The sequence below is a fragment of the Lactuca virosa genome, chromosome 2 (genome assembly GCF_052849685.1).
Source record: "Lactuca virosa cultivar CGN04683 chromosome 2, Lactuca_virosa_CGN04683_v6, whole genome shotgun sequence".
NCBI lineage: Eukaryota > Viridiplantae > Streptophyta > Magnoliopsida > Asterales > Asteraceae > Lactuca > Lactuca virosa.
In genome coordinates, this window is record NC_136427.1 from 45,791,744 (window position 1) to 45,810,609 (window position 18,866).

The following is an 18,866-nucleotide window of genomic DNA, read 5'->3' on the forward strand; positions in this document are numbered from 1 at the left end:
CTCATTGGGCGAGGCCCGTTATGCGAGTGTGGGCGGGGCCCGTTATGCGAGTATGGGCGGGGCCCGTATCTCTTTGGAAGGGGCCCGTTATGTGATATTTTTGGTATGCGGTATCTTGGGGAACTCACTAAGCTTTGTGCATACAGATTTTAGCTAGTGTTTCAGGTAATTCTGATTTCAAGGGGAAGGGCTCGGGTTGACTGCACCGCACACACCATGGTGATTCCGCATTTGATATTACTCTGATTTTGATACATTTGATACATTGATTTTGTTGAGATGTATGGATAATATTTGAAAATACTATTTCATCTATTATAAAAATAAAATTTTGGGACCATATTTTTGGATGTTACATATGGCGATGTTTGTAAGTTGCTCGAATCATTAGGTTTGAACCTAAGGTTCGATTAATAAGAACATCGACCCATAATATGGAGGATTATGGTGATGCTTGTAAGTTGCTCAAACCATTAGGTATGAACCTAAGGTTCGAGTAATAAGAACATCGAGTCATAATACGGAGGATTATGGCGATGTTTGTGAGTTGCTAGAACCGTTAGGTATGAGCCTAAGGTTCGAGTAATAAGAACATCGAGCCATAATATGGAGGATTATGGCAATGTTTGTGAGTTGCTTGAACCATTAGGTATGAACCTAAGGTTCGAGTAATAAGAACATCGAGCCATAATATGGAGGATTATGGTGAGTTTTGTGAGTTGCTCGAACCTTTAGATATGAACCTAAGGGGCGAGTAATAAGGACATTGAGCCATAATATGGTGGATTATTGCGATGTTTGTAAGTTGCTCCCACCATTAGGTATGAACCTAAGGTTCAAGTAATAAGAACATTGAGCCATAATATGGAGGATTATGGCGATGCTTGTAAGTTGCTCAAAGCATTTACTATGATCCTAAGGTTCGAGTAATAAGAACATCGAGCCATAATATGGAGGATTATGGCGATGTTTGTAAGTTTCTCGAACCATTAGGTATGAGCCTAAGGTTCGAGTAATAAGAACATCGAGCCATAATATGGAGGATTATGGAAATGTTTATAAGTTGCTCGAACCATTAGGTATGACCCTAAGGCTCGAGTAATAGGAACATCGAGCAATAATATGGAGGATTATGGCGATGTTTGTGAGTTGCTCGAACCGTTAGGTATGAACCTAAGGTGCGAGTAGTAAGGACATCAAGCCATAATATGGAGGATTATGACGATGTTTCGAACCATTAGGTATGAACCAAAGGTTCGTGTAATAAGAACATCGAATCATAATATGGAGGATTATGGCGATGTTTGTAAGTTGTGCGAACCATCAGGTATGGTGCTAAGGTTCGAGTAATAAGAACATTGATCCATAATATGGAGGATTATGACGATGTTTTTATGTTGCTCGAACCAATAGGTATGAGCCTAAGTTTCGAGTAATAAGAACATCGCGCCATAATATGGAGGATTATTGCGATGTTAGTAGGTTTCTAGAACAATTTTGTATGAACCTAAGGTTCGAGTAAAAAGGACATCAAGCCATAATATGGAGGATTATGGCGAGGTTTGTAAGTTGCTCAAACCATTAAGGTTCGAGTAATAAGAACATCGAGCCATAATATGGAGGATTATGGCGATGGTTGTAATTAGCTCAAAGCATTACGTATGAGCTGAGGGTTCGAGTAATAAGAACATCGAGCCATAATATTGAGGATTATAGCGATGTTTGTAAGTTGCTCGAACCGTTAGGTATGAGCCTAAGGTTCGAGTAATAAGAACATTGAGCCATAACATGCAGGATTATGGCGATGTTTGTAAGTTGCTCAAACCATTAGGTATGAGCTTAAGGTTCGAGTAATAAGAACGGCGAGCCATACTAGGGAGGATTATGGCGATGTTTGTGAGTTGCTCGAACCGTTAGGTATGAACCTAGGGTTCAAATAATAAGGACATCAAACCATAATATGGAGGATTATGGTGATGTTTGTAAGTTTCTTGAACCATTAGGTATGAACCTAAGGTTTGAGTAGTTAGAACATCGAGCCATAATTTCGAGTATTATGGGGATGCTTGTAAGTTGCTCGAACAATTAGGTATGAGCGTAAGGTTCAAGTAATAAGAACATTGATCCATAATATGGAGGATTAATGCGATGTTTGTAAGTTGCTCGAACCATTAGGTATGAGCCTAAGGTTCAAGTAATAAGAACATGAACCCATTATATGAAGGATTATGGCGATGTTATAAGTTGCTCGAACCATTAGGTATGAGGCTATGGTTAGAGTAATAAGAACATCGAGCCATAATATGGAGGATTATGGTGACATTTGTAAATTGCTCGAACCATTAGGTATGAACCTAAGGTTCGAGTAATAAGAACATCGAGCCATAATATGGAGGACTACGGCGATGTTTCTGAGCTTCTCAAACCATTAGGTATGAACTTAATGTTCGAGTAATAAGGACATCGAGCCATCATATGGAGTATTATGGCAATTTTTGTAAGTTGCTCGAACGATTAGGTATGAACCTAAGGTTCGAGTATTAAGAACATCGAGCCATAATATGGAGGATTATGGCGATGCTTGTAAGTTGCTCGAAGCATTAGGTATGAGCCTAGGGTTTGAGTAATAAGAACATCGAGCCATAATATATAGGATTATGGCGATGTTTTTAAGTTGCTCAATCCATTAGGTATGAGGCTAAGGTTCGAGTAATAAGAACATCTAGCCATAATATGGAGGATTATGGCAATATTTGTAAGTTGTTCGAACCATTAGGTATGAACCTAAGGTTTGAGTAATAAGAACGCCAAGCCATAATATGGAGGATTATGGCGATGTATATGAGCTGCTCGAACCATTGGGTATGAACCTAAGGTTCGAGTAATAAGGACATCGACCCATAATATGGAGGATTATGGCGACATTTGTATGTTGCTCGAACCATTAGGTATGAAACTATGGTTTGAGTAACAAAAACATTGAGCCATAATATGGAGTATTATGGCAATGCTTGTAAGTTTCTCGAAGCATTAGGTATGAGCCTAAGGTTTGATTAATAAGAACATCGAGCCATAATATGGAGGATTATGGCGATGTTTGTAAGTTACTCGAGCCATTAGGTATGAGCCTAAGGTTCGAGTAATAATAACATCGAGCCATAATATGGATGATTATGGATATTTTTGTAAGTTGCTCGAATCATTAGGTTTGAGCCTAAGGTTCGAGTAATAAGAACATCGAGCCATAATATGGTGGATGATGGCGATGTTTGTTGGTTGATCAAACCGTTAGCTATGAACCTAGGGTTTGAGTAATAAGGACATCAAGCCATAATATGGAGGATTATGGCAATGTTTGTAAGTTGCTCGAACCATTAGGTATGAACCTAAGGTTCGAGTAATAAGAACATCAAGCCATAATATGGAGGAATATGGTGATGTTTGTAAGTTAATATGTAACGCTTTTTCCAGGTATCATTTATTTTTCATATTATTAGGGTTTTGGACTAGGACTCTAACAGTTAGGGAGCCCAACTCGTCGAGTAGAGATCGATATTGGACACCGGACTTAGGGTCTACTCGACGAGTTGGAAGGCCCTAACTCGACGAGTAGACGCTCTAAAGGAAAACCCTAATTTGCATGGGCTTGTACCTTATTTAAGAAACTTAGGGATCATTTATGGCCTCCCTCGTCCTCCTAACTGTCCAGAGAGAAACCCTAGACGGATCTTAGTGCTTCTTGAGTGTGTGTGAGCCTTGGAGAGTGAATCTTGTGCTTTTTGGAAGGAAACTTGAATATTGAAGAGATTGAAGTGAGGAGAAGGTCGTAGATTTGGCATCTACTCTGTTAAGGCAACCATCTTGAGGTATAAATTTGGTACCTTGATCCTTATTTGCTGAGATTTCATCTTATGCAAGTATATTGTCACTTTTGGTGCATAATGGTGTCAATCTCAGATTTGGACTTGTCATGGGGATATGGTTCTAGATCTAGACACTTCTAGACCCCTCTAGGATTGGTGGGGTGATGTGACTAGCCAGGTGGGAGCAGCCGGTATGGCTGAGATGACATGGGCAGAGTTTGTCAGACGCTTTAATCTGGAGTTTGCACCACTTATTGAGGTGCAATGGATAGTGAGGGAGTTCCAGGAGCTCCAGCAGACCACCGAGACTGTGGCAGAGATCACCGCCAAGTTTCGGGAACGAGCATTGTTGATCCCACAGTATGCTACAGATGAGGACATGAGGAGGACGAGGTATCATTCCTTGCTGAGGGATGATATCTGATAGTTTGTGAGCTTTACAGGGATCAAAACCCTGAACGAGATGGTGGAGAAGGCCCGTGAGCGGGAGATGGAGTTGGAGTTCCGCACCAAGCGGAAACCAGAGCAAGCACAGACAGCAGTAGGTCAGGCTAAAAAGCCTAAGACCTTGGATTCTTCCAGTGGGGGCCAGCAGTGTCGAAGCCGGTGTGCCAAGTGTGGGAGATCTCATGGTGGAGCTTGCCGGTGGACGGGCCCGGTATGTTATACATGTGGTCAACCTGGCCACATGAGCAGGGATTGTCCCAAAAAGGGCCTGATTTGTTTCCACTGCAACCAGACTGACCATAAAAACGCAGATTGTCCGAGGTTGCAGGGAGGAGGAGGAGCGGTGGCGGCGCCTGCGCCCGCCACAATGAGTATCACCGATGGCCGCCCTACGAAGGCGGATACTCCAGCGGTGAAGATCCGTGCATTCCAGTTGACCACCGAGGAGGTTCGGGCAGCGCCGGATGTTGTGGCTGGTACATATTTTATCTTCCTGCTCTATATTGATTTGCCTTACTTATGTGTATATTTGTGCTCATATATATGGACCTTTTTGGTCAATGGTATGTTGGCTCACGTTCTTTTCGACTCGGGGGCTACCCGATCATTTGTATCCCTTGCGCTTAGCAAGAAGTTATGGGATGCGCCGGGGACTTTGGATTCCCCGCTTGAGGTTGAGATTGCGGATGACCGCACCATGAGTGTTGCGAGGGTGTATCGGCATTGTGTCCTGAATGTGCTTGGGGAGAGGTTTCATGTTGATCTAGTCCCGATACCATTATGGGGGCTGAAGGTGATCGTCGGGATAGACTGGTTGGGAGCCAATGGGGCCATGGTAGATTACGAGCGCCCGCTAGTGAGGGTTCGAACCCCAAGTGGGGGAGAACTGGTTATTCATGGAGAGAGGGCCTCGCAGGGGCTAGCCCTCTGTTTAGCTGCGAGGGCTGGGAGACTTCTTCAGCAGGGTTGTTCGAGATTTTTGGCATATATCTCGGATACGAGGGTTGAGACCTCGACAGATTTGGGAAGTGTACCCGTTATACAGGAGTTTGGGGATGTCTTTCCCGAGGAGTAACCTGGATTGCCTCCAGAGAGGAAAGTGGAGTTTCGCATTGATTTGGTTCCAGGTGCCACTCCGATAACCAAGGCACCGTACCGGCTAGCTCCGCCCGAGATGTAGGAGCTATCTACGCAGCTTCAGGAGCTACTAGACCGAGGGTTTATTCGTCCGAGTAGTTCCCCGTGCGGAGCGCCGATCCTGTTTGTGAAAAAGAAGGATGGGTCACACAGGATGTGTATTGATTATCGAGAGCTGAACAAGCTAATGGTGAAAAACCGTTATCATCTCCCGAGGATCGATGATTTGTTCGATCAACTGCAGGGTGCATCTTGGTTTTCCAAGATTGATCTTCAGTCGGGATACCATCAAATGAGGATTATGCTTGAGTATATACCGAAGACAGCTTTCAGGACTCGGTACGTGCACTACGAGTTTATGTTGATGCCATTCATGCTCACCAATGCCCCAACAGCGTTCATGGATCTCATGAACAGGGTGTATAGGCCGATGTTAGATCAGTCGGTGATCGTGTTTATCGATGACATCTTGGTCTATTCTAAGACCAAGGAGCAGCACGAGCAACATCTGAGAGAGGTATTGGAGACACTAAGGACGGAAAGGCTTTACACCAAGTTCTCAAAGTGTGAATTCTGGTTGAGAGAGGTGTAGTTTTCGGGACACATGATCAACCAAGAGGGTATTTTGGTTGATCCAGCCAAGATTGAGGCAGTGATGCGGTGGGAAGTACCAAAGAATGCATCTGAGATTCGTAGCTTCTTGGGTTTAGCAGGGTACTATCGGAGATTCATACATGATTTCTCCAAGAACGTTGTACCTTTGACCCGTTTGACCAAGAAGAATGTGACTTTTCAGTGGGGCCCGGACCAACAGTTGGCTTTCGAGACCTTGAGACAAAGGTTATGTGAGGCCCCAATTTTAGCACTACCCGATGGGTTAGATGATTTGGTAGTGTACTGCGATGCGTCTATCACGAGGTTAGGCGTTGTACTGATGCAGAGATGACATGTGATCGCGTACGCCTCGAGGCAGTTGAAGCCTCATGAGACGTACCCATCTCACGACCTGGAATTGGGGGCGGTTGTGTTTTCCCTCAAGATCTGGAGGCATTACTTGTATGGAGTTCGATGCACCATCTTTACTGATCACAAGAGTTTGAAGTATTTGATGGATCAGCAGAAGCTGAACATGCGGCATAGGAGGTGGTTGGATGTACTGAAAGACTATGATTGCGAGATCTTGTACCACCTAGGGAAAGCCAATGTGGTGGCCGATGCGTTGAGCCTCAAAGCAACAAGTGCATCGATCGAGAATGTTTTTTGAGGATGAAGGTAATCTCTCCATTTCTGTATATGATCAAGCAAGCTCAAGTGGAGGGTGTGAAGAAAGAAAATTGTAAGATAGAGCGGATTTGGGGTCAACTTCCCTTGTTTGTTCGGGATAGTCGAGGTCTTCTGACATAGTGTGTTCGGGTGTGGGTACCGGTAACCAGAGGTGTGAGGCAGAAAATCCTGGAGGAGGTACACAGATCCAAGTTCTCTATTCACCCGGGGGCCACGGAGATCTACATGGATCTGAGGTTGAGTTACTGGTGGCCCTAAATGAAGCGGGAGATTGCATGGTTCGTGGAGCGGTGCTTGACCTGCAGGAAGATCAAGGCTGAGCATCAGAGACCTCACGGCAAGGTTCATCCGTTACCCATTCCTACGTGGAAGTGGGAAGATATCACTATGGACTTCATCACAAAGTTACCGAGGACGGCGAGGGGCGTGGATGCCATATGGGTTATTGTGGATAGATTGACAAAGAGTGTCCACTTTATTTCGATCTCTGAGTGCATCTCCGTTGAGAAATTAACGAATATTTATGTGCGACAGGTGGTGGCGAGGCACCGGCTGCCAGTGTCGGTGGTTTATGATCGGGATGTCCGATTTACATCCAGATTCTGGAGAAAATTCCACAAGGAACTGGGCACTCAGTTACATTTTAGCACGGCTTACCATCCCCAGATGGATGGCCAGAGTGATAGGATAATCTAGAAACTGGAGAATATGCTTCGGGAATGTGTATTGGATTTCAGAGGGAGTTGGGATACATACCCTCCACTAGCAGAGTTTTCATATAACAATAGTTATCATGCTAGTAACGACCGACCACCGTTTGAGATGTTGTATGGACGGAGGTGTAGGACCCCTGTTTCTTGGGGTGAGGTAGGGCACCGAGTCATGGGGAGCATCGAGGTGGTGCTCAAGACTACTGAGTTGATTCAGTAGGTGCGTGACAGGCTACGAGTTGCACAGAGCCGTCAGAAAAGCTATGCTGACCGGCGTCGATCAGATATTGAGTTTCAGGTGGGGGATTTCGTCTTGCTGAAGGTGTCACCATGGAAGGGTGTCATTAGGTTTCGGAAGAGGGGCAAGCTAGGGCCTCGATATATCGGACCGTTTAGGATTACTGCCCGGGTGGGCAAGGTGGGCTATCGCTTGGATCTGTCGGACGAGCTTAGCCAGATACAGAACACCTTCCACGTGTCCCAGCTTCGGAAATGTGTCACAGACGAGGCCGCAGTTGTTTCTCTGGACGACATTCAGGTGGATGAGATCCTGAACTACATTGAGAGGCCCGTTATGGTACTGGATAGGAATACCAAGGTCCTTCGTAACAAAGAAGTGAAGTTAATGAAGGTGAAATGGCAGCACCGAAGAGGCTCTAAATGGACATGGGAGCCGGAAGAGGAGATGCGGGATCACTACCCGGATTTGTTTCGTCAGCGGACTTCGAGGACGAAGTCTAGTTCAAGTGGGGGAGACTTGTAACGCTTGTTCCAAGTATCATTTATTTTTCAAGTTCTTAGGGTTTTGCACTAGGACTCGACGAGTTGGGGAGCCCAACTCGATGAGTAGAGATCGATATTGGACGAGGGACTTAGGGTTTACTCGACGAGTTGGAAGGCCCCAACTCGATGAGTAGACTCTATAAAGGAAAACCCTAATTTGCAGGTGCTTGTACCCTATTTAAGGAAATTAAGGATCATTTGTGGCCTCCCTCATCATCCTAACCGTCAAAAGAGAAACCATAGCCGCATCTTAGTGCTTCTTGAGTGTGTGTGTGAGCCTTGGAGAGAGAATCTTGTGCTTTTTGGAAGGAAACTTGAAGATTGAAGAGATTGAGGTGAGGAGAAGGCCATAGATCCGCCATCTACTCTGTTAAGGCAACCATCTTGATGTATAAAGTTGCTACCTTGATCCTTATTTTCTTAGATCTCATGTTATGGAAGTATATTGTCACTTTTGGTGCATAATGGTGTCAATCTCGGATTTGGACTTGTCATGGGGATATGGTTCCAGATCTAGACACCTCTAGGCCCCCATGGACATAAAGTTGCTCACTTTATCTAGTCTAAGCCCTTATCCATGCCTTAAACCTTGTATAAGACTTAGTTTAAGTATTTTAGCCTCTTCAGTCCTTGCATGCATGTAAAGTTTGCAACTTTACGTGGTATTTTAGTCCTAAGGAACTGGATCTGTAGTTTAGGGTTTGGATTCGGCTGGAAGGACTGAATATGTTAAGACAAGGGAAAACTCAATGAGTTTCCCTGGCAAATCGATGAGTTGGATCGGGTTTTCCCGTTTTCGGTACGCAGGGTAAACTCGGTGAGTTGATAAGATAACTCGACGAGTTGGATCGGGTTTTTCTCCGGTTTTCTAAACACTGAAGGAACTCGACGAGTTGCTAGATGCACTCGATGAGTTGGGTCAACATGGACTGTTGACCTTGACTTTGACCATGGTTGACCAAGTTTGACTTGAGGATATTATTGGTATGTTCGGATTTTGACAAAGTAGTCATATGATGATTGTAGGCAGTTGAATTGGAGCTGCACATGGGGACTTATTTGATCTTATCTTATCATTTCATCATTTGTGAGAGGTGAGTCTTCTCACCATACCAATGGGTATAAGGCACCAAGGTCGGCCCATGTTATGTTAAGTGGATTATTAATTGATTATGTGTTATGTTGGGATGACATTTGCATGAAAGATCCCAGGGGGTTCCCGTGGCAATAGATTGAGACCATGTGGGGGTTCCCATGGCAGGAAGACCATGTGGGAGTTCCCATGGCAGGTAGACGACGTGGGGGTTCCGGTGGCATTAGGTATAAGACCTTGGAGGGTTTCCATGGCATCCTTATATGTTGTATGCATGGTTTATGTGGTTTATGTAGTTTTTATAGCTAATATGGTTTATGTCATTATGTGGATTGTGTGGTAAACTCACTAAGCATTAGCTTACAGTTTGTTGATGTGTTTCAGGTACTTCTGACCCTAAGGGTAAGGGCTAGGCTTGATGGCGCGGCATGCACTCTCCGGCTTTTGATTTTGATGGGACACTCTGAAATTTGAAATAAAATGTTGATGTTATGGATTTGAAAACAATTGTCTTTGATATTTCACATTTTATGGGATTGTGTTGATTAATTAAAAATGAAATTTTTTTATAGAAATTTGGGTTGCTACATGCTTGAACCATTAGGTATGAGCCTAAGGTTTGAGTAATAAGAACATCAAGCCATAATATGGAGGATTATGGCGATGTTTGTAAGTTGCTCGAACCATTAGGTATGAACCTAAGGTTCAACTAATAAGAACGTCGAGCCATAATATGGAGGATTTTGGCGATGCTTGTAAGTTGCTTGAACCATTAGGTATGAGCCTAAGGTTCGAGTAATAAGAACATCGAACCATTATATGGAGGACTATGGCGATGTTTGTAAGTTGCTCGAACCATTAGGTATGAGCCTAAGGTTCGAGTAATAAGAACATTGAGCCATAATATGGAGGATTATGGCGATGTTTGTAAATTTCTCGAACCATTAGGTATGAGCCTAAGCTTCGAGTAATAAGAACATCTAGCCATAATATGGAGGACTATGGCAATTTTTGTGAGTTGCTCGAACCGTTAGGTATGAGCCTAAGGTTCGAGTAATAAGAACATCGAGCCATGACATGGAGGATTATGGCGATGTTTGTGAGTTGCTCGAACCATTAAGTATGAACCTAGGGTTCAAGTAATAAGGACATTGATCCATAATATGGAGGATTATGGCGATATTTGTAAGTTGCCCAAACCATTAGGTATGAACCTAAGTTTCGAGTAATAAGAACATCGAGCAATAATATGGAGGATTATGGCGATGTTTATAAGTTTATCAAACAATTAGATATGAGCCTAAGATTCGAGTAATAAAAACATCGAGCCATAATATGGAGGATTGATGTTTGTAAGTTGCTCGAACCATTAGGTATGAACCTAAGGTGCAAGTAATACGAACATCAAGCCATAATATGGAGGATTATAGCGATGTTTGTGAGCTGCTCGAACTGAAGAATTAATGAATCGAATATAAAATGAATCAGAGTATAAAATCAAGTAAGAATGCGAAATTGAACACCGGATGTAAATATTATCTTGTTTCAGCTCTATTACGCTTTCTAATGTTTACAGAGTACAAAGACAGGTCTGTAAAAACTCTTATCTAACTCTAGTAAATATCCCTATTTATAGGGAACAGAAAGCGTACAAAAAATATACTAAGGCATAGACTCTTAAGCTTCGAATAAAAGCGCCTTAGTAAAATACGTTACATTCGAAGAGGCAAAATATATTTCGACTAATTACAACATTTTAACCCTTACAATCTCCCCCTTTGTAATCATAGTCGGACATCTTAATTCGTAAGAATCTGGATGGAATACAGCATCACTCTTCGAATTTCCGTGTACTAGGAAATAATCTTCTTAAGCTCTTTCTTATCTCCTTCATTGTTCTTCTTACAATGATTCATACGAACAATTAATTTCGTATATTGAGACGTTGAATACCTTTCCACTTCACATGCCTGGAACAAGAAACGTTTTGCTTTTCCAGCTTTGTCCTTTCCTGCGAAGACCATTCCAAAAGGCTTTAAGCAGATTTCACCATCAGCATACTTCTTCAATTCTGCCTGAGTCTTTGTAGGAGCCATTGGAGCTTTAATTTCCATACCTTTAGTCGTAGCTAACTCCACATCTGTTAGAGCCAAGCACTCATAATAATTTTTGATGAAAATCTTGATGTGAGCAAGCCCAAGCTTAAATTCATCAGGTTCTGTGTTTTGAAGATATGAAAATGATTTGTCTTTCAAAATCAAAGCAACTTGTATAAGATCATACAAGTTCATTAATGTAAAATCTGCAATTGTAAATTCGCAAATATTTCCATTTGCCCTGGCAACCACATACTTGATATTTTGGACTGTGTTTTCGAATACCACATCCTTTTTCATACTGATCACTTTCTTGATCTTTATCAATGACCAAACTTCCTCAGGGGCGTTTGCAAGAACAGCATGAAATCTAATTTTCATGTGTGTACCATCATCCTTTTCTTTGAAATTATCTTCTGCTTTAAATTGAGGCATGATGAACATCATTTCGTTTATCGGAAAGTCCAGCTGACTTGAATCAGTATTCGTAACCATATAACTTTGTAACAATTTCTTCTCAAACGAAAACATATGATTAAAAGATACTTTGGCCTCAATTGTTTCATAATTGTAGTGTTTGGCCGGATCACCTTTGTCCATTCCCTTCGGATCACTTGCACGCTGAGTCATTATGCTTTGAATCAATCTCAGCTTTTCGATTTCAGCTTCTGCTTCGGCTTTCCTTTCTTCTTTCGATTTTTCCACCACAATTGTTTTCGCTTTATCTTTCATGACTAAATCATCTTTCACCTCCATTGTTTTTGAACTACTCCCAACATTATCAGTAGGTTTACCAATCACAATTCCTTTCGAAATTGGTCTTGTAATTGGCATGGTTGTTACGACTGTTGAAGTAATCGGCCCAGCAGATGCTATAACTGGCTTTGTTGTTGGGATCTTTGAAGAAAACATATTTCCTACAACCTTCGTATCATCACCACTGGCCTTCGAATCACCAGTTTTTCTTTCTCCCCCTTGCACCCCTGTGAAAACAGGTGGGGCATTTATTGTTGGAAGAAGGCTGGATATGCGAGATAGAGGAGCAAGTTGCTTGTTGAGAATTGCTTCGAAGTGTAGGAACTTTTGAGATAAAAATCCAGGAGTAATCAGGGAAGAGGAAACCGGCTGGACAGATTGGTCTTTTAATTCCTTTAGCAAAGTAGTCACTTCCAAAAAGTTGGCACTTTCTGTTGTTGAAAGATGAGTAAGTTGAGGACTCAAATTTTCATATAATTTGACAAATCTTGTGACAGCGTCACAAATAATATCAACCTTCTGAGTCAGAGATGCATAATCTTTTTGAACAGTTGCAATCTCTTTTTTCATATCTTCACGAAGTTCATGAATCTGCAGATTGACATCCTCCCTGACTTTCTTTACTTCTTGAACAAATAGAACATGCCTTTCCTTTGTTACATGCTTGAATTCTTTCATATCTCCGGCAAACTTCGAATTTTGAGAATTGATGCGTAGTTCATTATTTTGATCACTATGATCAACCTTCTCCAAAATTCGAGATTCAGAGTCTGTAATCGTCCCAGATACTTTACTTACAACTCTGGCTTCGAATATTTTCAACAAAGTATCAACCTCTAAACTTGAAACAGACGAACCACCCCCCAGATCAGCTTGAGATTGAATTATAAAATTCAACTTCTTATTCAAAATTTTAAATTGCTTCATTGTCATCAGCATATGATCTGGAAACTCCTCTTCGTCTTCATGAAACTCTAATTCTTCAAACGTACCTCCAAAACCCTCATTATCAGTTTCTGTTTCCATAAAAACGGTTTCTTGAACGGTGGAATTAGGTTTGGGTGTATCAGTGGATTGAAAAGAAAAAATCGAAGTGAAGGGTTGATTGATTATGTGTTCGAATGTAGGGGAATCAGTGGTGGAAGTAATTGGAATAATTGGTGGAGGTAAAGAAACAGTATGTTCGAAAGTTAAAGAAGTTGGATGACCTTGATCTTCTTTATTCGAATCTCCTTCACCCATATTGACATTTGCATCCGTATCAGATACGTTTGCAGGGATGCCTGAAGTTCGTACCTCCTCAGAAACTGATTTGGCAACTGAATCTTCGGGTGGTATGACTATTGTCTGCTCAGTAGTTGAACTTTCTACATGAAGAGTTACTTCTGGTGTTTCAGGAATTCTTTCATCATCATCTTCTGTAGACTCAGTAGAAAGCATAAGCTTTCGTGTCTTCTTCTTCTTCTTCTTCTTCGACAAATGTTTGGCCATATCCTCAGCCCTTCATTTCTTGGATAATGGAGAAACAGGTGTTGGCACTTCTCGAATTAAAACACCTTGATGAGTGATGTGAGGTTTTCGAACCACTTTTTGTGTTGGAGACTTGCTTTTATGTGTTGACTTCATTTTGATTCTTCGAAACATACCAGTCTTCGAAGGAATGATCATGTTTTCTTGAGTTTCTTCAACAACAGGCTCAATCACTTGTGTCTCAACAACAGACACTTCAACTGTTAGAGGCTTCTTCTTTGGAGATTTTGAAGAAGTCAACTCTGTGATTTTGTCTTCATGAGAAGTAGTTTTAGTCTTCTTTGACCGCTTGGATTTCTTACCTTCCCTGTCTAATAGTTTCCCAGTTTCGATAGTAGAATCAATAGTCTTCAAATATGCCACTAAAACAGAATTCGAAGCAAAGTCTAATAGTTCCCCAAGAAGATTGTAACCATCAGAACCCTTCGTATGGAATCAAGGCTCTGTCGCTTTTGGGATGAAAAGCAAAGTCATATGCCAGATGTTTGAAATCATCAGCCTGAGTTGGTATTACTCAGAACCTCAAGGATTTCGTGAGTGCAGTGTTCCAAAGAATTTAGACGAGAAACAAAGATAAGAAAATTTTGGGATATTGTGATGTCAAAATATTAATTTGACACAAAGGCAGATAAAGTCCCGGGCAAAGATTGCTTCATTAATCATTAAGAGAAATGATCAACTGCTTGTGTAGGTTCCCGTGAAATACAATCGAATACTTGTAAATAAGTATCGAAGGGCTTCTTTTATAATGCTTCGTGGGTAGTTTAAAAATTTTGTTACATGTCATCCTAAACATAAGATGATAAATTGTAACAGAAATTACTTGTTTGACTAGTGTAGTCAGGGACAAGTTTGTTTTGATAAATTGGAAGTGACATTGAAGTTCGAATGAAACTCACACGGAAATCATTTTCAAGAAAAAAAATTTGTGTTGGATCTTGTTGGGTAACAAATATCATGGGTTTCGAATGTTTGATCAAGACCACTCATACGAATTGAATATGATTTGGAGTTTCGAATGTTGGTACTAAACCAAATGTTTCGTGAAAATCTGGAACATTGTTCCCCATCAATTCCTTAAAAGTTTAGAAAATTGGGCTTCTCTTTCATCACGGTCTCATGATGTCAGATCATAAACACAGATTTTTGATATATCTAAGTCTCGATAGGTTTGACCAGAGACCTCTTGGACATATGTCTTCGTGTGTGATCGTGTAACAACTTTATGGGTGAAAAAGATTGGTGTAAGACACGAAAGGTACCTCTGTTATTTTTGGACAAAACAGTAAACTCTTAACTCATTTTGAGAAGAGTCAGGTAGCTCAGAGACTAATGTGAATATAAGCCTTATTGGGAAGAAATTTTCGTATGAATAATTTCATTAAGGCTTTCGTACAAACACATTGAGTCATTGGAGGCTTTGGACAACATGCAGCAGCATGCTTCCAGAGACAACTTAACTAGTTCAAAATATTGATAATTTATCGATTCGTACGAAAAAATGTACCTCACCCTAGAACTGCAAGCATAATCCACTGTGTATCATCATATATATCTGCAACAAAACACTAAAAAGAAATAGGAAACAAAATATTTTTGTTGTTTTGATTTTTCGAAAATAGAGACAAAATAAAAGCAAAACAAAATCTTTTTGGATTTTTAATTTTTTGAAAATTAAATGACAAAAACAAACGAAAATCTTTTTGGATTTTTAATTTTTCGAATATTAAATGACAAAAACAAACGAAAATCTTTTTGGGTTTTTAATTTTTCGAAAATTAAATGCTAACTGTACTTGTTGCAAATACACGAAATTTTATCATCCCCTGATAAGTGACAAATATACGAATTCGAAGGGATTCGAAGCGTTGACTATGAATAGTAACCTCTGAATCAACCCTTAAAATATATGATAAATTTACGATTTCGAAGAGATTCGAAGCGTTGACTATGAACAGTAACCTCTGAACGTTGACTGTTATTGCTTTGTTTTTCATTCAGCACCTCTGAATCATTCCTGGTCAATCATCATTCTCCTTTTTCGCATGGAACAGAATTTCCATCTATCATTCCAAGTCCTTCTAAAATTTTCACAAAGGATTTTTCATCTAAAGTTTTTGTGAAAATATCAGCTAACTGATCAGTTGTTTTTACGAAATGTACTTCAATATTTCCATCCTCCACGTGATCCTTGATGAAATGATAACGAAGAGCTATATGTTTAGTCTTCGAATGCTGCACATGATTATGACAAATTCTTATTGCACTTTGAGAATCACAATATAATGGAATCTTTTTCATATTGATTGCATAATCACACAATTGACTTTGAATCCATATAATTTGTGATGTGCAAGCAGCAGCAGCCACATATTCTGCTTCAGCTGTTGAAATTGATACACATGTTTGCTTTTTCGACTGCCAGCTCACCAATTTGCCATCGAGAAATTGACATTCGCCACTTGTGCTTTTTCTATCAAGATTACAACCACCCAAGTCTGCATCCGAATAAGCTTGTACAAAGAACCTTGTTTTCGAAGGATACCACAATCCTAACGAAATTGTTCCTTTAAGATAACGGAATATATTCTTCACAGCAGTGAGATGTGGTTCTCGTGGATTCGACTGATACCTAGCACAATTACACACAGAAAACATGATATCAGGTCTACTCGCTGTAAGATAAAGTAATGAACCAATCATGCTCCTATAAAGAGTTAGGTCAACTGCAGGTTTATCTAACGAAGGTGTCAACTTTATGCATGTTGCCATAGGAACTCGTAACTTTGTGCTATTCGTCAATCCAAACTTCTCTAGCAGATTCTTCGTATATTTTTCTTGATTAATGAAAATTCCTTCTCTGTTTTGACGAATATTCAGTCCAAGAAAATTATTGATTTTTCCCATCATACTCATTTCGAACTTACTTTTCATCAAATCTTCGAATTCTCTAGATAAGGCAGAATCAGTTGAGCCAAAAATAATATCATCAACATAAATTTGAACAAGCATTAGATGATTCCCAACTTTCTTTCGAAATAATGTGGGGTCAACAGATCCTTGTTTAAATTTAGATTATTTAAAAAATGAAGTAAGAGTTGCATACCACGCTCGTGGTGCTTGTTTTAAACCATAAACTGCCTTATCTAAAATATAAACATGATCTGGATATTCTTCGTTAATAAAACCTGGGGGTTGTTCCACGTAAACTGTTTCTTCAAGCTCTCCATTTAAAAATGCACACTTCACGTCCATTTGATAGACATCAAAGTCTTTGTGAGCTGCATAAGCCAGAAATATACGAACAGCCTCGAGTCTTGCGACAGGGGCAAAAGTTTCTTCATATTCGATTCCTTCTTGTTGTGAATATCCTTTAACAACAAGACTGGCTTTGTTTCGAACAATATTTCCATCTTTGTCAGTTTTATTTTTGAAAATCCATTTTAAACCGACAATCGAAACATTTTCAGGTTTAGGAATCAATCTCCAAACCTTGTTTCGTTCAAATTCAGACAATTCAGATTGCATTGCAACAACCCAATCTGAGTGTTCCATTGCAACCTTAACTGTCTTTGGTTCAATTTTAGAGATGAAAACATTGAACATGCAAAATTCTTGATGAGTATTCAATACCTCATTCTTTGCACGAATTTGAGCTCTTGTTAAAACACCCTCTAGCGGATTTCCAATTACTTGATCCTTCGGATGATCTCTTGTCCACTTTTCCATTGGTGGATAAGCTGGATCAAAGTCCAAAGGTGCATCTTCGTATAAATCATCATTCTCTGAACCTGCAATCGAACAAACATCATTAAAATCATTATTATCTTCATTATATTCTAAATGCTCCCCCTCAACATCATGCCCCCCATCAACATCATGCTCCCCCTCAACATCAACATCCAATCTCTCATTCTCCCCCTCAAAAGAATGCTGCCCCTCAACAAGAGTGTTCGAATCCAATTGCTCCCCCGCCACTGCATTATTTTGCAAATTTTCACCTATCTCTTGAGAAGTTGATGTTGAATCATCAGTAAGCTTTGTTAATTCAGGGAGATGATTATCATTGGCATTAATTTCAGCATCAGCAGCATGATCTGAAATACCAAAAATTAAATCATAATCAATATCCAATATTTGTAAAGGTTCAGATTCATCTTGCATTTCTTTTAGAATAGGATGATTTTCAAAATGCGTTTCAGTTTGTTTAATATAGTAATCATCAAATGTAAGATTAAGAGTTTCTTCCACTTTTCATGTTCTTTTGTTCAACACACGATATGCGACTGAATTATGCGAATATCCCAAGAAAATTCCTTCATCTGCTTTAGCTTGAAATTTCGTAAGATTATCCTTGAGATTCATAATAAAGCACCTGCATCCGAAAATATGAAAAAATTTCACATTAGGTTTTCGATTGTTGAGAATTTTATATGGAGTGATGTTAAAACGACGATGAATGAAAGATCTGTTTTGAGTAAAACACGCGGTGGATACTGCTTCAGCCCAAAGGTATTGTGGAAGATTCGCATATGCCAGCATAGTCCTTGCCGCTTCGCATAGAGACCTATTTCTTCATTCAACAACACCATTTTGTTGTGGTGTGTATGCAGATGAAAAATTATGCGAAATCCCTTTGTCCACCAAAAATGAATCAAGAACATTGTTCTTAAATTCAGTTCCATGATCACTCTTAATCTTTCTAACAATCTTCTTCAATGTTGTTTCCATCTTTTTGATAAAGTCAATCATGATTTGTGCAACCTCGGATTTAAGCCTGAGAAAATAAACCCACGTAAATTTGGAAAAATCATCAACAATGACTAATATGTACCGTTTCTTGTTGAGTGTTGAAATTGTTGATGGACCACACATATCAATATGTAAGAGCTCCAGAGGTGCAACAATTTTCGAATCTATCGTAATTGGATGACCTTGTTTATGTTTCTTTCCAACTTCACAAGCTGCACATAAAGAATCATTATCAAATTTAAGTACAGGTAAACCTCTTACCAGATCTTGTACCACAAGTTTATTGATGTTTCGAAAGTTGAGATGAGAAAGTCTTCGATGCCAAAGCCAACTTAAGTCTGATGTTGCTTTCGAAAGAAGACATATAGCAGGTTTCCCTACTATCGGATTGATGTCCAAAGTGAACATGTGACTT